The following is a 16795-nucleotide window of genomic DNA, read 5'->3' as shown; positions in this document are numbered from 1 at the left end:
GCAGGAGCAGGAATGATCCATGAGGAATGTGCTGCCCATCCATGCTCTGCAGGCACTGGAAACCAGAAGCTGATGGTGGCAGATGGGTGTTCAGAGATGGGAGGCTGGCACTCACTGGCAGGGAGGGGAAAGTCAAGTTCAAAGTGCAGAAAGACAAGCGTCACGGCTCCAGACTGGCCCAGGGCTTCTCCAGATGCCTGGATCCAGACTGTGAATTGCCCCCAAAATAGGCCTAAGACTCTGTACACAGGTGGCCATAGCCAGCCACTTGTCACCTTCACTTAGGGGCCAGCTACCTTCATGGAGTGAAGCCCTTGGAGGAAGACAGTTTGGAGAGGTGAACGCAGAGCCAGCCTCCTTCCTCCAGGCTTGGTTTGGCTTGTGCACCAGAGAAAGGAGTTACTATTTGGCTTGTGTCTCTTGCAAATTGTTTTTTTCTAGAAGCTTCAGATGAGGGCTCCAGAAACGGCTGCTCCTTGGCCTAGCAAGCAGAAACCATGCAGTTTGGTTTAATGTAACACCCATTTACTCTTCCTATTATGTGCTGGGTGTGGCACTGGACACCAGAACCCGGACCCTAGAGACACAGAGAGACTATGTGTGCCTCACCCTGTCCCCATGTGCCAGCACTGGTGAATAAACAGAGCACCAGAAAGACCCCAAACAGAAGAACACATCCTGCTGGGTTTCAGGAAAGTGTCGCAAAGAAGGAGAGGTTTGAGCTAGTGGAGGAAAGAGTGAGTTTTCAGGGGCTGAGAAGGGAGTAATAAGGTCATTTCAAATCAGGGTGAGGACTTCATTCTGATAAAAGGTGCTTGATCTGAGATGGGCTTAGGAAGCAAGTACCACAAAGCCCTCCTGTGGCTCCCCAATCTCCCTCCTGCAGGGTGCTGCTGCCCCCACATCCACCTCGCCCCACCTCCACCTTGACAAGTCTTCAAGGACCTAGCCCACCTTCTTAATGACTCAGATTTTCTGCTTCTCTCCATCTCCAGCTCCACAGACCGCTCAGGCTGCCAGCATTTGTCAACCAGACCATGGCAACAGCCTCTCAGCCACAGGCAGAGTTATTTTTGCTTTTGTCTGGGTTCTCCTAACACTGGGAACTTATTTCTATTATTGACTTTATCATATTGTATTGAGCAGCCTCCCCAAGTCTGTGAGGCCCTCAGCCCTTTGTCTCAAAAGTAGCATCTGGCACAGCATAGATGCTTTAGGGTCTGTTGAAATGTTGGGTTGGATATACCTCTGGTGTCTTTTTTATTTATATCAGGTCCCATGGCGTTGGCTTTGAAGATTGGACAGATGGTGACCCAGCTGGAAGTTAGGGCCATAACCAGAGGTGGTCCAATTGATCTGACCCCCAAAGGGTACAGTCCTGGCGGCCTCCATTGGCCATAAAAGTGGGCATTTCCAGAACAAAAGGGACAGAGCAGCAGCATTCAAAAAGGGGCTAGTGGAAGACCAAGTGCAGGTGAGCATGTGATGATGATGGCTGGGGGCATGATGGTGGGTGTAGGGTCTTGGTCTAGGGATACATGATCTATAACCACAGGGATGCCATTCACCACCTAGAAACACTGCTACATTGCAAAAGAACCATCTAGACTGGGTGATTTAGCCAGCGTCCAAGACATTTGGAATAGCAGACAGCATGGCACTCTAAGAACATTTCACTGGGAGTCAGGAGACCCAGCAGGAGTTCCAATTCTGCTGTGAGCTAGCTGTGTGGTCACAGTCCCATGATGACCAGGCACCCACCCCAGCCCACCCTCCCAGACTCACTAAAGAACCCCAAATACATGGCTCAGACTTATTCATGAGAACTGCTCTTCTTCTATGGTGTCCTTCACCCAGGCAGCAGCTGACGGCGGCAGAAGTGATGGCCAAGCCTGCCTGGGATTGATGGTAGGGAAGTGGGAAGCAGTCGAGGTGGCATGCGGTTGTGATGTAACCATCCACTTTCCTGTTCCCTGGCACTTTCCTGCTCCCCGGCTCCCCCACACCCTCCTCCAGCAGGCAGTATCAGCCCTCAGCCTGCCCTCTTCCCACCCCAGCTCTCACCTCTTCTGCTGTGACCTGAAGTTTCCCTGCTCCCTCCCCATCCTGTCCTTTGTAAACACCCAGCATTCTTCAAATAGCTCCCATGGGTGTTTTTGGCAAATGGCCTTGCGTTCTTGGCAGAGTCCAGCACTACACACCTCAAGCAGTGGAAATTTTCACCTCCTGCCCCTCCACCCTCCCGGGGGTGCTGTGCAAGCCTTGAAATGCCCAGGGAGCACTTGCCGCCTGGCCAGAGAGTGGCGCTCACCTGCTGAGCCCAGAACCTGGTACAGAGCCAGGCCTGAGTGATAGTAATCCTGCATAGTGCACAGCGGGCACCGGAGCTTCTGTCCCATACCCAGGGAGTCATTAGAGTCTTAGGAAGAAGAGCAATTTTTGCTGTCTTGTGACACTTGGTGTTCGCGTCCATGCCTCAGCAAGAGTCTCAGAATGGACCTCTCTGCTGGAGAGACCCAGGCCATGTGAAAGCCTCCCCAGGATGACTCACGAAAGGAGTGGGGATCTCTGGCACACCTGTGGCAACTTCAAGTTTGAACAGGGAGGCATAGGAGACTATGCAGTGTTGGGGGATGGAAGATGGAGACAGACAGACAGTCAGGCAGATAAATTGACTTAATTAGGCCTTGGAATTGTTGCAATAGTGCATAGAATTTAGAACTGAAGTGGATTTACGTAACGGCTCGACGACTCGTTGGCAGTGTGACCAGAGGCAAGTTACTTCCCCTCTCTGGTCTATAACCAGAGAAGGAATACATCGCTCAGCATTGCTGAAAGGGCTAGTGAAAAGAAGGTAGTGCTTGGTAGACAGGAAAGTACTGAGTACTCACCAGCTAGTCCACAGGGGGTGGGGGAGGGCAGGTAGATGTCAGCACGGTCAATGGGGACTCAGGACTTCAGTTGATTCTGAGCCCACGTTCTCTCTGCAGGCAGACAGAAGTCTGGGACAGAAGATGAGGTGAGAGGTCAGGGGCTGGTGGCATGGGATGGGAGCCCTGGGATTCTTGTACCAGGATAGAATTGGGGTCCTGGACTCATGGCTCCCACCATCTCTGCAGAGAACGGACCCTCGGGGTTAGGCTTGATGCTGTTCCTGGGGCAACAGAGAGCTTAGCATAGCTGAGCCAAAGGGTGTTCAGAACAGGCCCCCAGGAGAGACCTGAAGATCAGGCAGGAAGCCTCAAAAGCACCAAGTTCCCAGGATTTGACCATGCTTCCTGTACTGTGCCTCCAAGTCTACCTCTGCTTCCTTGCTTCCTCTGCCATCCTGGCCCAGTGACGGTCCCGTCCTCCATCACGCTGGCCAGAACAACCGCCCCTCACTGGCCTCCCAGTCCACAGTGTCTATCTCTCCAACTTCTCTCCAACAGTTTTTAGTTGGATCCATTGAAAACAGACATCTCAGTAAGTCTCCACTGGGCTGAAAACCTTCAAATGCATTTCCCCACAAATAGGTTCCCAAATGGCGGTCCAGGGCACCCTAGTTCCTGTAGGATATTAATGGCACTCCTTGGGAAAAAGGCTTTGTGCCCAAGCTATATTGGGAATGCCAGGCAGAGCAGCACACAGCAAGTGTCTGGAGTAGTCAGAGCCCTTTTCCTAGCACTCTGGATCGTCTGTGATTGGGTCCCAAGATCACAGAGAATCAAGTTAATTGTATCAAAATGGATTTTCTGCAGCCACAAAAGCCTCCAAAGGGAATAAATGAACTTAAATTAAAGCAGAAGTGATCTTGTATCACAGCCACCCAGAGGATTTGAATGTGTGTGATCCTTGTAGCTACTGTAATAGAGATTGATCCAATGCACTCCCTTTTGTTTTACAAGGAGGATGAAACTGAAACCCAATAGGAGCAGGACCCACAGACGTGGCTTAGCCCTGTGCTCACCCAGACCTGCTTACTCCCAGGGTGAGGCTCTCTCCCCCTCCCTGGGCTTGCTCCATGGAGAAACAGGTAATAGACAAGGAGCAAGATGTATCCAGCAGAGGGATGACCTGGAAGTGCAATGGGGTAAACACAGCAAGTACATACAGAGGAGCCCACGGGGGTGTTGGCCCGAGTGACTTTAGTTGGCTGATTAGATTGACCCAGAGCGTTCCAGGGTGAGAGTATCGTGCGGGCCAAGGAATAAAACCTCCCATTGAGAAAGGATGGTGACAAAATGCTTCCGAGGAGGGCCAGTCATGCTCTGGAAAGCTCTCTTCTAGACTATTCGAAGAACCAGCCAATATGCCTACAAGGACTTTTTTTTTTTAAGCCTTAGCACCTTCGTTCTGTTTTCCGGGAAGCAGAGCCTGAAATAGGGCTTCAGGGATACAATGTTTTGAAAGAGTTGTCTTAGAAGCCAGGGACCAAGGGAAGAGGAATAAGTAGAGGAATAGAATGAGGCCACCACTGATTTTTTACTTCCACCTGACCCCATGGGGAACTTGGAAGGGAAACTGAACCACAGAGCTGGTTCTAGCTTGAAGCAATGGCTAGACTTTTGTTCTCTTATTGGTTTGTTATTTGCCGCCCCCACCCTGGAAAGGAGGGTGCTGAGACTCTACGTTCCAGAAGAGATGGCTTCCTGAAGTTGGGGGCAGGTGGGAGACAGAGGTGCTGCCAAAGTAGAGGGGACCTGGTGGGGAGCACACAGGATCCACCATAGCCCGATTTCCACCTACTACAGAGGGGCAAACTAAGGTCCAGAGAAAGTCAATGACACTGAAGGCCACACAACTCAGTCCTTGAGCTTGGGGCTCTTTTGTCAACATATCCCGTATTTTCATCCACAGGTTCTCAAAGCCCAAGGGCTTCCCCTGGTGGAATCTGATTTTTGGCCTTGCTCAGTAGAGCCAATGACTGCTGAACTTCAGGGCATGATGCAAGACATCTCTTTAAAACTGGTGCCATATTGACCATTTCCAAGACCTTGACATTGCTGCATTTGTAGCATAGATTGCAGTGAATTGCTCTTCCTTTATGCTGGTGCCTGAGGGTACTTCATTGTGAAAGGGGCTATTTTAAAAAGCAAAAAGGAGCAATATCCTCTCCAATACATTTCCCGGATGGATGGATAAAAACATATTCTCAAGTGAATGTGAATGTTGAAATCATCTAATTCACAGCTGGAAAAGGAATTTCAGAGACCATCTGTGGAGTTGGGGTATGGGCACCAACAATAGGGCACCGCATACTTTCTTCAGCCATCTTTTCCTCTGACAGGTTTTGACTGTAAGCCAGCAGGTGTAATATGGTTAGGTTAATTCCTTCCCTCCCAATTTATGAATCAGACACACGTGGGCAATAAAATAACAACCAGAATTTCCTGTGATTTCACATAAAGCCCATCAGAGCTTTTAATCTGTGTGACAGAAGCTAAGCTGCCACCTGAGCTTGTACCATTCCATCCCAAAGCAAAGAAGCTTGACATTTAATTAACTTGTGTAACCTGATTGTGGGCAAATGGAGACTTCCCAGAGCCATTCTGAAATATGGAAACAGCTCTTGAATCTCAATTTCAACCTGAAAATATCTCTGGGAGTCTAGGCATACCAGTCCAATAGGACCAATAAAGATTTTCATACTACAGATGGGGAAACTAAGGGCCAGAATGAGGATGAGCATTTCCCAAGATCGCATGGTGAAGAAGACACAAAACTAAGACTAAAGGTCAGATGTTTCCTCAGGACTCAGTGATACTTGGCATCAAAAGTAAGGCCCTACAAGATCATGGAGTGGACATGAGCGTTGTAAACTATATCTACCTTGGTGATAGAGTCCATCTCTTGAGTCCAGCTTCCTGAAAAATTGCCCTGATAAGCAGCAGGATGTGAAAAGTCAGCAGGGACATGGAAACACTCAGGACTTTACAGTTTTTAATGAGGAGAACCAGGACATTTTCCTGGCATCTCTTGAAGGTGATCCCTGTAGCATTGACGGATGGTCCTTTCCCATTTTAATAGCAGTCTGGTGGTGACATCATAGCAAATAAATTTAAGTGACATGTGGAGAGCAATTGCAGAATTTAAACTCTAACCAAGAGCTGTACTCTTTTTTTTTATTCTGAAGATGTGACATGCAGCTGATTGACCTGCAATCTTGAGTCATATTTATAGGACAAGAGTTTTCTTGGCAGTAATGTAAATCAGTTCATGATCTTCAAGTCTAATAGGATAAGCCAGCAAGAAAATCTGGGTACATGTGGCTCTTTACTTTGAGAAGGGCTGCAGTCATTACTGAGTTCACTGCCACATTGGCTTTGGCTGCCCACCCAACATGCCGCTGTCACTAGGAAGAGTTGCTTCTAAGACTGCAAGGAAGATGTGGCATCGTTTGAAGAGTCCTGCCGAATTGCTTCCTTAGGTCCTCTCTTCCTGCTGAGCTTAATATTCCATCAAAGTGGCTCAATTTAATTGCGTTCATTGATATCGAAGCTGGTAGGGAACAGAGAGAATATTCTAACTGGTATCTTCAATGTACAAATTGGAAAACAGAGACTCTCACTGGGGTATATCTTGCCTATGGTCCAGTTAACAACACAGCCAGAAGTAAGACCTAGAACTATTGACCCTTCCTGAAGGGCTGATTTCTCCATATCCCACTGTCTTCCCAAATGAACAAAAATAGAATGGGTATCATCAAGCTTAGCTGTGGACAACCTAGCCACATATTCATTCTTTCAATGAATACCTTACTGAATATTTTATGTAAGGCACTATTCTAAACCCAGAGAACATTGTGATGAGTAAGATTAAGGTCTCGTTTTCACAGACTTCTAGAGAGAGGGAGAAACTGATAAATGAATAAACAAATAGATAACATTAAAGAGTTACAAGTCATAGGAGGAACACCTCAGGCAAAGTGAGCAGTAGGTGCAAAGGACAGGAACTGGGGTGAGAATTAGCTTGAGGTATTCAGGGAAAAAAAGAGCAGAGTAGAGTGGAAGGAACAAGATGAGAGTCTTAGGCCATGAGGTTGGAGAGTTAGGCATGGTTGGATCTCCCAACATAGAGTCTGTGGAATTGTTTCACTCAGAATAAACAGACTGTGATGAGATTTTGAAGGCCACTCTCCTTGTGGCATGGAGGTGGAGGTGTGCATATAAGGGGTCAAGGCAAGAGGCTTTTGCAGTAGTCCAGGTGACCACTGTGGCAACAGTGAACTTAGTGCATTCTGATTCTGAGTGTGTTTGAGAGTAGAGTCTTACTAATGGATTGAGTGAGAGTATTAGGGGAAAAAAGAAGATAAGAAACGATGGCTTCCATAGTGAGTAAACTATGGTGTCACTTACTGAGATGAAGAAATATGCAGAAGGAATGGTTTTTTTTTGTGGGGGGAGGCAGATGGATACAAAAGCTCTGTTTGGGATGTTTCAAATTTGGGAAGCCCAGTGAACAATCAAGCGGAGACTAAAAGTAGGAGTTGATACATGGGTCTGGTGTTCAGACCCATAAACAGGTTAGACTGAAACATAACAAGTTTAAAAATAAAAAGCTAAAAAAACCCAGTAAAAATAAAACATGCCAAGTCTAGAGTCATTAGCATAGTTTTGGGGGTTTAGCAGACCACAACCTAAGGGCCAAATCTGAATCTACTGCCTGATTTTGTAAATAAAGTTTTTATTAGCACATGATCACATTCACCCATTTACACATTGTCAGTGGCTTCTTTTGTACTGTAACAACAGACCACCTGGCTTTAAAAACCTAAAATACTTGCTATCTGGCCTTTTAAGGAAATTTTGTCATCCCCTGGCATGGTTGATAATTAAAGCCAGGGAAGTGGACAGCAGTTCCTAAGGAGTGAGAGTATAGAGAAGAAAAATGGGTAAAGGATTGAATCCTGGAGTATTTCAATACCTTGAAGGCTGGAAGAGAAAAGGGGCCACCAAAGGAAATCAGAGGGAGTAGGCAGCAGGATGGGCAGAAATGAGGGGAGTGTGGTGTCCTGGGGTGATCGGCTCTGTCCCATGCTCTCTATAAGTAGAGTGAGATGAGGTCTAATGTTCAGCTGTTGGATTTGGCAAGATGGCAGACACCACTGACCTTGAAGAGGCATATCACACAGGAGGGGTGAATACAGTGTAACTCAAATAACATCAGGAAATAAAATGGAAGGAGAGGGAGTGGAGAGAGTGGGAGCAGATCACTCCTGAGTGATTTTGCTATACATGGAAGAAGAGAAATGGACATATGGACATGGCACCTAGAGAGCTGTCCTTAAGCTGGGAGATGCTCCAGCATGGGTGTGTACTAACAGGAATGGTCCCCTAGAGGGACAAAGTGGTGAGGTAGGAGAGACCATGGATGTTGGAAGAAACAAAATCCTTGAGTAGGAAAGTGTGTGGAGCCCTAGCATGGGCCAGAGAGGACAGCCGGCAAGTTCTCCACTGGAAGAGGATGATTGCAGATAGGTTGGTTGATTTTTGAGATGGGAAGTTTTCATAGTTTTTTTTTTTTTGCTTCTGTGTTAATTTTACGGGGAAACAGTAGGTATATACACTTACATACATACTGAAAAGAAATAAAAACACATGTCTACTCAAAAATTTGTACCTGAATGTTCAAGCATTATTCATAGGAGCCAAAAAGTGGAAACATTTCCAAATGTCCATCAACTGATAAGTGGGAAATAGTATGTGGTATTTCTATACAATTGTTCAACAAGAAAAAAGAAAGAAGTACTGATAGATGCATGGCATGGAATAAACTTGAAGGCATTATGCTAGGGAAAGAAGCCAGTCACCACAAAAGACCACATATTGTATGACACTACCTCTAGAAATGTGAAGAATAGGCAACTCTACAGGGACAGCAAGTCAGTTAGCAGTTGCCTAAGCCTGAGATGGGGTTGGGAGGGAAATGGGATGTGACTGTTAACGGATATGAGGTTTCTTTTTGGGTCACGAAAATGCTCTAAAATTGATCGTGGTAATGAACACACAATTCTGACTATACCAAGACACGTTGCATTTTAGACTATAAATGTGTGGATTTTGTGATGCTTGAATTATATCTCAATAAAGCTGTTACAAAAATAGGAGAAAGCATCAGTTGTCGTTTTAGTCTGCTCAGGCTGCCATAACAAAATATTAACCGGGTGACTTAAACAACAGAAATGTATTTCTCTCCTTCTGGAGACTGGAAGTTCATGACCCAGGTGTTAGCTGAGTTGGTCCCTGGTGAGGCTTTCCTCCTGGCTTGCGGACAGCTGCTTTCTTGCTATGTGTGTGTGCACACATATACACACGCACGCGCACACACACACAGCTCTCTGCTAGCTCTTCTTTGAAGGGCACTAACCCCATCACTAAGGCCCCACTCTCATGCCCTCATCCAGGCCTGATTACCTCCCACACGCCCCATCTCCAAACACAATAATATTGGGGTTAGGGCTTCTCTGGCGAAGAACACATATATTCAGTCTATCACAGCTCTAGAGAGCGTGCTTTGGAGAAGGAGGGGAAGACGTGAAATGGCCCTCTTGGAAGGGGACCATGAGTTGTCTGTCCCCCTACTAGAATCGCTGGATATAACTGAAAGCAGCCCTGAAATACGTCATCAAAATTTAAAGAGATGCCCCTCGGCACAGTGGTTTATTGTAGTTGTTGTTTTCAGCTGTGTTTTCTGATAATGTGCAGGTCAGGGGTAGGCAGAGAACCTTGCATTTAAGAAGGGCTGGAGTTTCAGCAGCCTGGTGAGACCAGACGGAATTAAGAGTTTATCCAAGAAAATTATGGAACCTGGGACTATAAGGGGGGGGAAGGGAGAAGATGAAAAGATGAGGAGGGTTGGGGGGGATGGAGAGTGAAAGGTGGGAGGGGCAATGGAATGGAGTCCTAGTGGGGTCCATGAGGTGCTGGAGTGATGCCCTGGAGCAAGCGAGCTGGGAAGAAGGAGGGGGTGGGTGGTCGAAGAATGGTGTGTTAGTCTGGGTTCTCCACAGGTAGATGTATGTATGTATGTATGTGTAGATATACATATATGTAAATCTATAGGATATATCTCTGTTATAGTATATGTAATATGTCATATACACCACATCATGCCATATTATTTCATATTTCATATCATATTATAATAAGTTGGCCCATTTGCGAAGACTCATGATCTGCAGCCAGCAGACTGAAGACCAAGGTGTACTTTCAGGCCATGTCTGAAGGCCAAAGTCTGACATCCCATCTCAAAGGAAGTCAGGCAGAGGGTGGTCCCTCTTACTTCAGGAGAATCAGCTCTTTTGTTCTCTTCAGTCCTTCAGTGAGGCCCACCCACCTTGGGGATGACAATCTGTTCTACTCAGTCTATGATTCAAATGCTAGTCTCATCCAGAAACAGCCTCAAAGACAAACCTAAAATAGCGTTTCACTAAATGTCTGGACTCCCCATGGCCCAGTCAAGCTGACACATAAAATTAACCATTGCACATGGTATGCTCAGAATTGAGATTTGGGAATTGGAATATTTATGGATGCCGGCAAAAAGAGTCATCGGGTGTGTTTTGGATTTTGTTTCTGTATTTTTGTAGGGACAGAGGAGAGAAGCATGCACATGGTGCTAAGTGGAGGCCAAGGTTATAAGAATCACAAATCCATAAAGGATTATGTTAGGACTGATTGTGTCCCCTTCAAAATCCAAATGGTGAATTTTGGACCATAGATTGTGAATGTATTTGGAGATAGTGCCTTCAAAGAAGTTGAAAGTTAAAACAAAGTCTGTCTGTATAAGAAGGGGAAATTTCAGCACACAGAGAGACCCCAGGGCTGTAGAGGTCAAGTGGAAAGACCATTGAAGGCACAGGAGAAGGTGGCCATCTGAAAGGCAAGGAGAGAGACTTCAGAAGAAACCAGCCCTGCCACCACCTTGATCTTGGACTTTTAGGATGGTGAGAATATAGATTTCTGTTGTTTAAATGATCGGCCTGTGGTATTTCATTATGGCAGCCCTGGAAAGCTAACATAAGGTACAAGGAGAATGGCATTTCATCCAACTGGGGGAGAAATAAACTCTTCAAACACCTGGATCCATGGAGACAGGCAACCTCCTCAGTGCCCAAAAGATTTTAACCACCTGGCTGATTGTGGGTCCCTGAGGCCAGAGGAGCCTTTGAGGCAGAGATTGGTGATTTCACAGTACGAGTGTGCACGTGCATGTGTGTGTGCATGCATTTGCAAGGCAGGGCCTTACAGGACCAAATGCATGGAGACAGGAGAGCATGGGGTAGGTTTGGGGCCATGAGAATTTGAGCTTAGTAGCTATGCCCAGTGGATGACGGGATTAGGCTGCGGAGGCGGGCTGTGAGCACTGTGAACGTGGCTCTAACGAGTGGTCCCGCTTCTTCAGGGCTGGATAAGAGAGACGGGAGCCATCTTAACTCAGAAGTTACTTGAAGGGGAAGATGAGCCAATGAGTGGTCGTTGTGGAGGTGACAGTGCGCGTAGAGCCCACGTGTGAAATGCAGACAGGAAAAGTCACTGGAGGCTTCTGGGAATGTTGACAAGGAAGGAGCCTGCCGGCCACATAGGGCTTGGGAAACTCAGAGAAGATTGAGTCTGTGCAAAGAGCACCTGAGTTTGGGGGTCCCTCAGGAGGGAGTAAAATGGAGGAGATAAACTAATGGAAAGAATATCTGCTGACAGCCAGCTCCTAGGTCTCCGACACTCCATGCGGTCCTTTAAGTCCACGATCTCAGGTCCTTCGCACAAAGGCCCAGTGAGAAGGGAGCCATCACCCCTACTTGGGAGATGAAGAAACCGGTTCAGGGAGGAACAGTCACAGGCCCCCAATCCCAGACTGAGCTCTGAGCCCAAATCTCCCTGATCCATTCCTCCTCCCTGTAATTTTGTGAGGATTGACTGCCTGGCCAGATGGGCCATGGGCCCAGTCCGGCTGAGAAGACCCCCATCCGCCCTCTGGGCTGGAACACGTGACCACAAGAGTTCAGTTTCCACCCAGGCAGCTCTGGGTTCTTAAAGGCCCCGGGACTATAATCAGAGGTTGAATGAGGGCATTTCGGTGCAAGGAACATGGGACTCGGAGACACACGGGATGTGACAGGCGTGCCGGGAGTTCTTCGAACTCCAGCAGAGGCTGACCTTTCAGAACACAACTGACCAGTTAGGATGCAATTCTAAGGCTCCAGGACCCTTCCAAGCAGAAACGCACAGTGAACTTCTGTGCGCGGCAGCCTGAACCAGGTCACGATAACCTTCCGCCGCAGAAGGCCTGGGGGACGTGGTAACTGATTTCTATTTATCGAATGCCTGCTATAGAGCAGGTGCTCGGACACAGAACCTGCAGCTTAGAATAACGGAGGATCCCTGGTGGGATACTGACATCAACTCAGCAGCAGGGCGAGAGGCAAGAGGATCCCCGCCCCCCCCCCGCCCCCCAGGCCTGCAGGATAGACAGAATGGGCAACATTTCTCATTTCCACAGTCTTGCTGAGGGTGTCAAGGAGCCACTGCTCCTGGTCCCCTCGCCTGGCGGGGTGGGGGGGAGGGGCAGCACATCTGAGCCTCCTGCATCTTCGCTGTCACGGCCAAGCCTCTCCGGTAGTTTCTGCTTTTCTGGCAATTTCAAGCCTTCTCCCCAAGGGCTCAAGGGCGGCCTTTCTCTATTCTGAGAGGCGTTTGACTGAATTCAGCACAAAATCAAAGGCTGTTCTCCTTGGTTTTTCTCCTTCCTTTGCGAGGGAATTTTCTGTTTCATTAGAGCATATTTGAGCAATTGGTACTCTTCACCAGGAAGATTTCATGCTCACAACGATCCCACTGGGCCACCCCTCCAGATAGCCCTTATTTTCTGAGCTAGTGGTTCACTGGGGGCGAATTCGAGGAAATTGATTAGCGTGTAACCACATGTATGAAAGCCTCTGTCTCTCAAGTCAGCCGCCTCCTCTCTCTCTTGTAGTCTAGATCACAGCCCTGGTAGCATCCCTGGATGCAGAGTCGAAAGCCTTGCTTCCATCCCTCCCTGTCACTCATGGGAACGGCTCAGTGAGCCTGGAGCAGGCATACAAGGAAAGGTCACAGTAGAAGTCGGGAACAAATGTAGGAGCGGAGCCCAGGGTGCCAAGGAAGGGCGGTAAACCTGGTGCCAAGGGGCGGGGCCAGAGAGAGCCGATGTACTCATCTGCTGAGAACGTGCTGCATGACAGACTTTCCCTGGGTCTTTTGAGCTCAACACCACAGATGGGTCCTCCTAGAGCGTAACTCTGCCCTCACGTCTTCTGCTTGAAACCCTCTGAGGGCACCTGGGAACCCACAGAATGAAGATCCGAATCTCTTTTGATGCCATGGAAGATGTCCCAGCTCTGGCCCCTGCCTCACCTGGACCCTCTACCTTCCCCACAGCTGGGCCACCTCTGACTGGACGCAGATCGTTGCCTGCAGTTCTGCAGACATCGTCTCCCACCTCTGAGCTGCTGATCCCTACCCCCAGACACCCTTCCTTCATCTGTCAGATAATTCTTGTTTGTTCTCTTCCAGGCCGGGACAGGTGTCCTTTAAAATTTTACATCTTTTTGCCGCCGCCCCCCAAGTCCTATCCTAGACACGGTCCACTGCACAGTGTCCCTTGTCTCCTCTGCCGAGAGGTGAGCTCCTTGAGCACTGGGGCTGGCGCTTTCATCCCTAAATACCCCACACTCCAGGCGGCACTGAAAATGTGTGTGTGAATGTTCAGGTCTATTGGCAGATAGGTTGGTGGAATACCCCTGTCCAAAGTGAGAGCTCCTGGTCACCAGTTACCTTTTGGTACCCAGGGAAGTGACTGGAGCCCCTTGGCTGAAGCCGGGTGTGGCAGCCGAGGGCATTAGTGGGTGCAGGCATGGAAAGACCCATATCTCCAGCAAGTTCAACACTTGAAAATCACTGGATGATGTGGCTTCTGAGCCTTTCATGCCTGGCCATCTCAGAAGGCAGCAGAATGCTCCAGTCTAAGCTGGTCCATCTATCCCCCCCTCCGTGGGAAGCTATCATTAATAATACAATGGCTCTGGAATGTCTGGCTTGGCCTTGCTCACTTGTCCCAGCTCTGGGTTCCCTACCTCCCAACATACGGCCCGGCATTCGCTCACTCACCAGCCCGTCCGTTCATCCAACACATAACCTACTGAGTCCTTTGCTAGTGTCTGGCAATCCAGCGATAGTCATAGACAGCAGACACCCAAAGATGGAGAAAGCACTTGGTCTGCTCAGCACAGTGAGCACCGTGGGCGATTTAAACATAGAAGAGGACTCCTCACCCGGCCAGGGATTCAAGGAAGGCCAGGTTCCCTCATCTTGTCGTGGGGATTGCTGTGGTTCATTTCTGAGATTCTATGGAATGCAAAGAAATTGGGGGGCCCCAAACAGGCTTGGCCAGCCCCAGGTGAGGCCTTCCCGGGACTAGGAGCTGCTTTGGTGAAACAGGTCATGTATCCGTCTCCACAGCCAGGCTCTTTCTCCCTTGGCTGCTGAGGCAGCTGCCAGGCTATTTAGCCTGCTGCTGGGGACCCATGGCCTTCCTTGGAGGGGTCCTTCCTTACACTCACAGCCTGGCCGTTGCCAGAGGGCCTGGTCTCCGTTTCGTTCCAAACATGGCCAAGGACTGGCTTATCTCTGAAGAGTACTGTTCACTTGGCCACAGTTAAGGCTGCTTTTCACTTTGACACCATCACCCGTCACCCTTTGCTGCACACACCCGTGCCTGCCGTCCCTGTGGATCCTGCCGTTTAGACCAAGGATCTCATTTGCAGTAGTAAATCAGGTCTTCAGCTTTCTCCCCTCTGACCCCTGCCCAAGTAAAACCTCTCCCACTGGCCTTGGCCGCACATGAAAAGTGCAAGGGTGACCCTTCCTTCTCCTGAACACCAGTTGACGCCAGTTGGACTTTTGAGTCAAGTTAAACTCCCCCCTGACCCACCCCCAGCACTCCCCTACCTATATGTGGGTGGTTCAGCCTCCTCTTTTCCCTCAGCCAGTCCTCAAGGGCAGGGAGCTGTGTTTTCCCTTTCTCTCTCTTGCCTTCCTTCCAAGTTGAGTTCAAACCAGCAGACATCCTGGGAGTACAGAAAGCATCACCTGATGCCACAGGTCCGATGAACTGGGAGACCTGAAATCAGACATCATGGTAAATTTTTCCATAAATTTTCCCCACCAGAGAGGAGTCTAACGTGTCCTTACTGGGATGGGCTGGGGATAAATTGGGAATAAGCTGTGCACCTGGAGGCTGATGCCTGTGGCATCAGAAAGAGTGTGTATTGATCAGAGTTCTCCAGGGAAACAGAATCAATAGGAGATGGATGGATGGATGAATGGATGGATATATGGGTAGATAGATAGATAGATAGATAGATAGATAGATAGATAGATAGACAGACAAGATAATAAGGAATTGGCTCACACAGTTATAGAGGTTGAAGTCCTCACCCTGCAGTTGACAAACTGGAGACCCAGGAAAGCAACAAGTGTAGTTCCAGTCCAAAGGCCAGCAGGCTCAAGGCCCAAGAACGCCATACTTCAGTTTGAGTCAGAAAGCAGGAAAAACTGACATCCCAGCTCAAAAGCAATCAGAAAGGGAGAGCCCCCTCTTACTTAACCTTTTATTCTATTCAGGCCCTCAACTGATTATATGGGGGGAAGCAGGAGAGGGTGCAATCATCTTTACTCTTTCTGCTGATTCAAATGCTAATCACATTCAGAAACACCCTTGCAGACGCATTCAGAATAGTGCTTGACCAAATATCTGAGCACTCCTGGCCCAGTCAAACCAACACATAAAATTAACTGTCATGGGGGCACCTTCGGGTGGCTCAGTTTGTTGAGTATCAGACTCTTGACTTCAGCTCAGGTCAGGATCTCATGGGTTCGTGAGTTTAAGCCCTGCATCAGGCTCTGCACTGACAATGCAGAACCTGCTTGCATTTCCATCTCCCTCTCTCTCTACCAGTCACCCCTTGCTCTCTGTCTCTCTCTCAAAAAATAAACTAAAAGTTTTTTAAATTAATAAGAAAAATTAACCCTCCTAAGAAGAATCTTGTACCAGACTTCTTTGTATTAATCTCACCACCTTGCAGAGCTATTCACCATCTGACGAAGAAAGCATAGCAGAGAGCCACACTGTCAACCCTTGTCCCCTGGACACTTTCTGTCTGTGTGAACTTGGACATTTTGTGCAACCTTCTGTGTCTAAGTTGCCTTCTCAGGGAAAGGGAGTATTAATAAAGCAATGCTGTGTTGTGGACATTGAAGACAGTAGCCATGGGAAACACTGAGCACTTAGTCGAGTGCATAATCAATACTCAAAAATTGAGTTATTATCATTGACTTTTTTTTCTCCATAATATTTTATTGTCAAATTGTTTTCCATACAACACCCAGTGCTCTTCCCCTTAAGTGCCCTCCACCATCACCACCACCTCTTTTCCCCCTCCCCCTTCCCCCTCAACCCTCAGTTCATTCTCAGCATTCAATAGTCTCTTCAAGTTTTGCATCCCTCTCTCTCCCCAACTCTCTCTCCCTCCTCCGTTCCCCCTGGTTCTCCATTAGGTCTCTCTTGTTTTCCTGCTAGACCTATGAGTGTAAACATATGGTTTCTGTCCTTCTCTGCCTGGCTTACTTCACTCAGCATGATACCCTCCAGGTCCATCCACTTTCCTACCAAGGGCCATATGTCATTCCCTCTCATTGCCATGTAGTACTCCATCGTGAATATATACCACATCTTCTTGATCCATTCGTCAGGTGATGGACATTTAGGCTCCTTCCAT

At 48.1% G+C, this 16795-nt stretch overlaps 1 long non-coding RNA gene across 2 annotated transcripts in view; it reads right to left on the bottom strand.

Annotated features, from left to right (window-relative positions):
* Positions 1 to 6: 6 nt before the first annotated feature.
* LOC115301850 overlaps positions 7 to 16795 on the bottom strand; it is a 28502-nt gene continuing 11713 nt past the window's right edge. For both annotated transcript variants that reach the window (XR_003913323.1, XR_003913324.1), the window contains exons 2-4: positions 14967 to 15138; positions 2892 to 3002; positions 7 to 481 (exon numbers count right to left, since the gene is read on the bottom strand). This is a non-coding gene — a long non-coding RNA (uncharacterized LOC115301850). The remainder of the gene's footprint in view (positions 482 to 2891; positions 3003 to 14966; positions 15139 to 16795) is intronic.

The sequence above is a fragment of the Suricata suricatta genome, chromosome 9, assembly GCF_006229205.1.
Source record: "Suricata suricatta isolate VVHF042 chromosome 9, meerkat_22Aug2017_6uvM2_HiC, whole genome shotgun sequence".
Taxonomy (NCBI): Eukaryota; Metazoa; Chordata; class Mammalia; order Carnivora; family Herpestidae; genus Suricata; species Suricata suricatta.
Note: the sequence above shows the minus strand (reverse complement) of the source record. Positions and strands in the feature narration are given on the sequence as shown.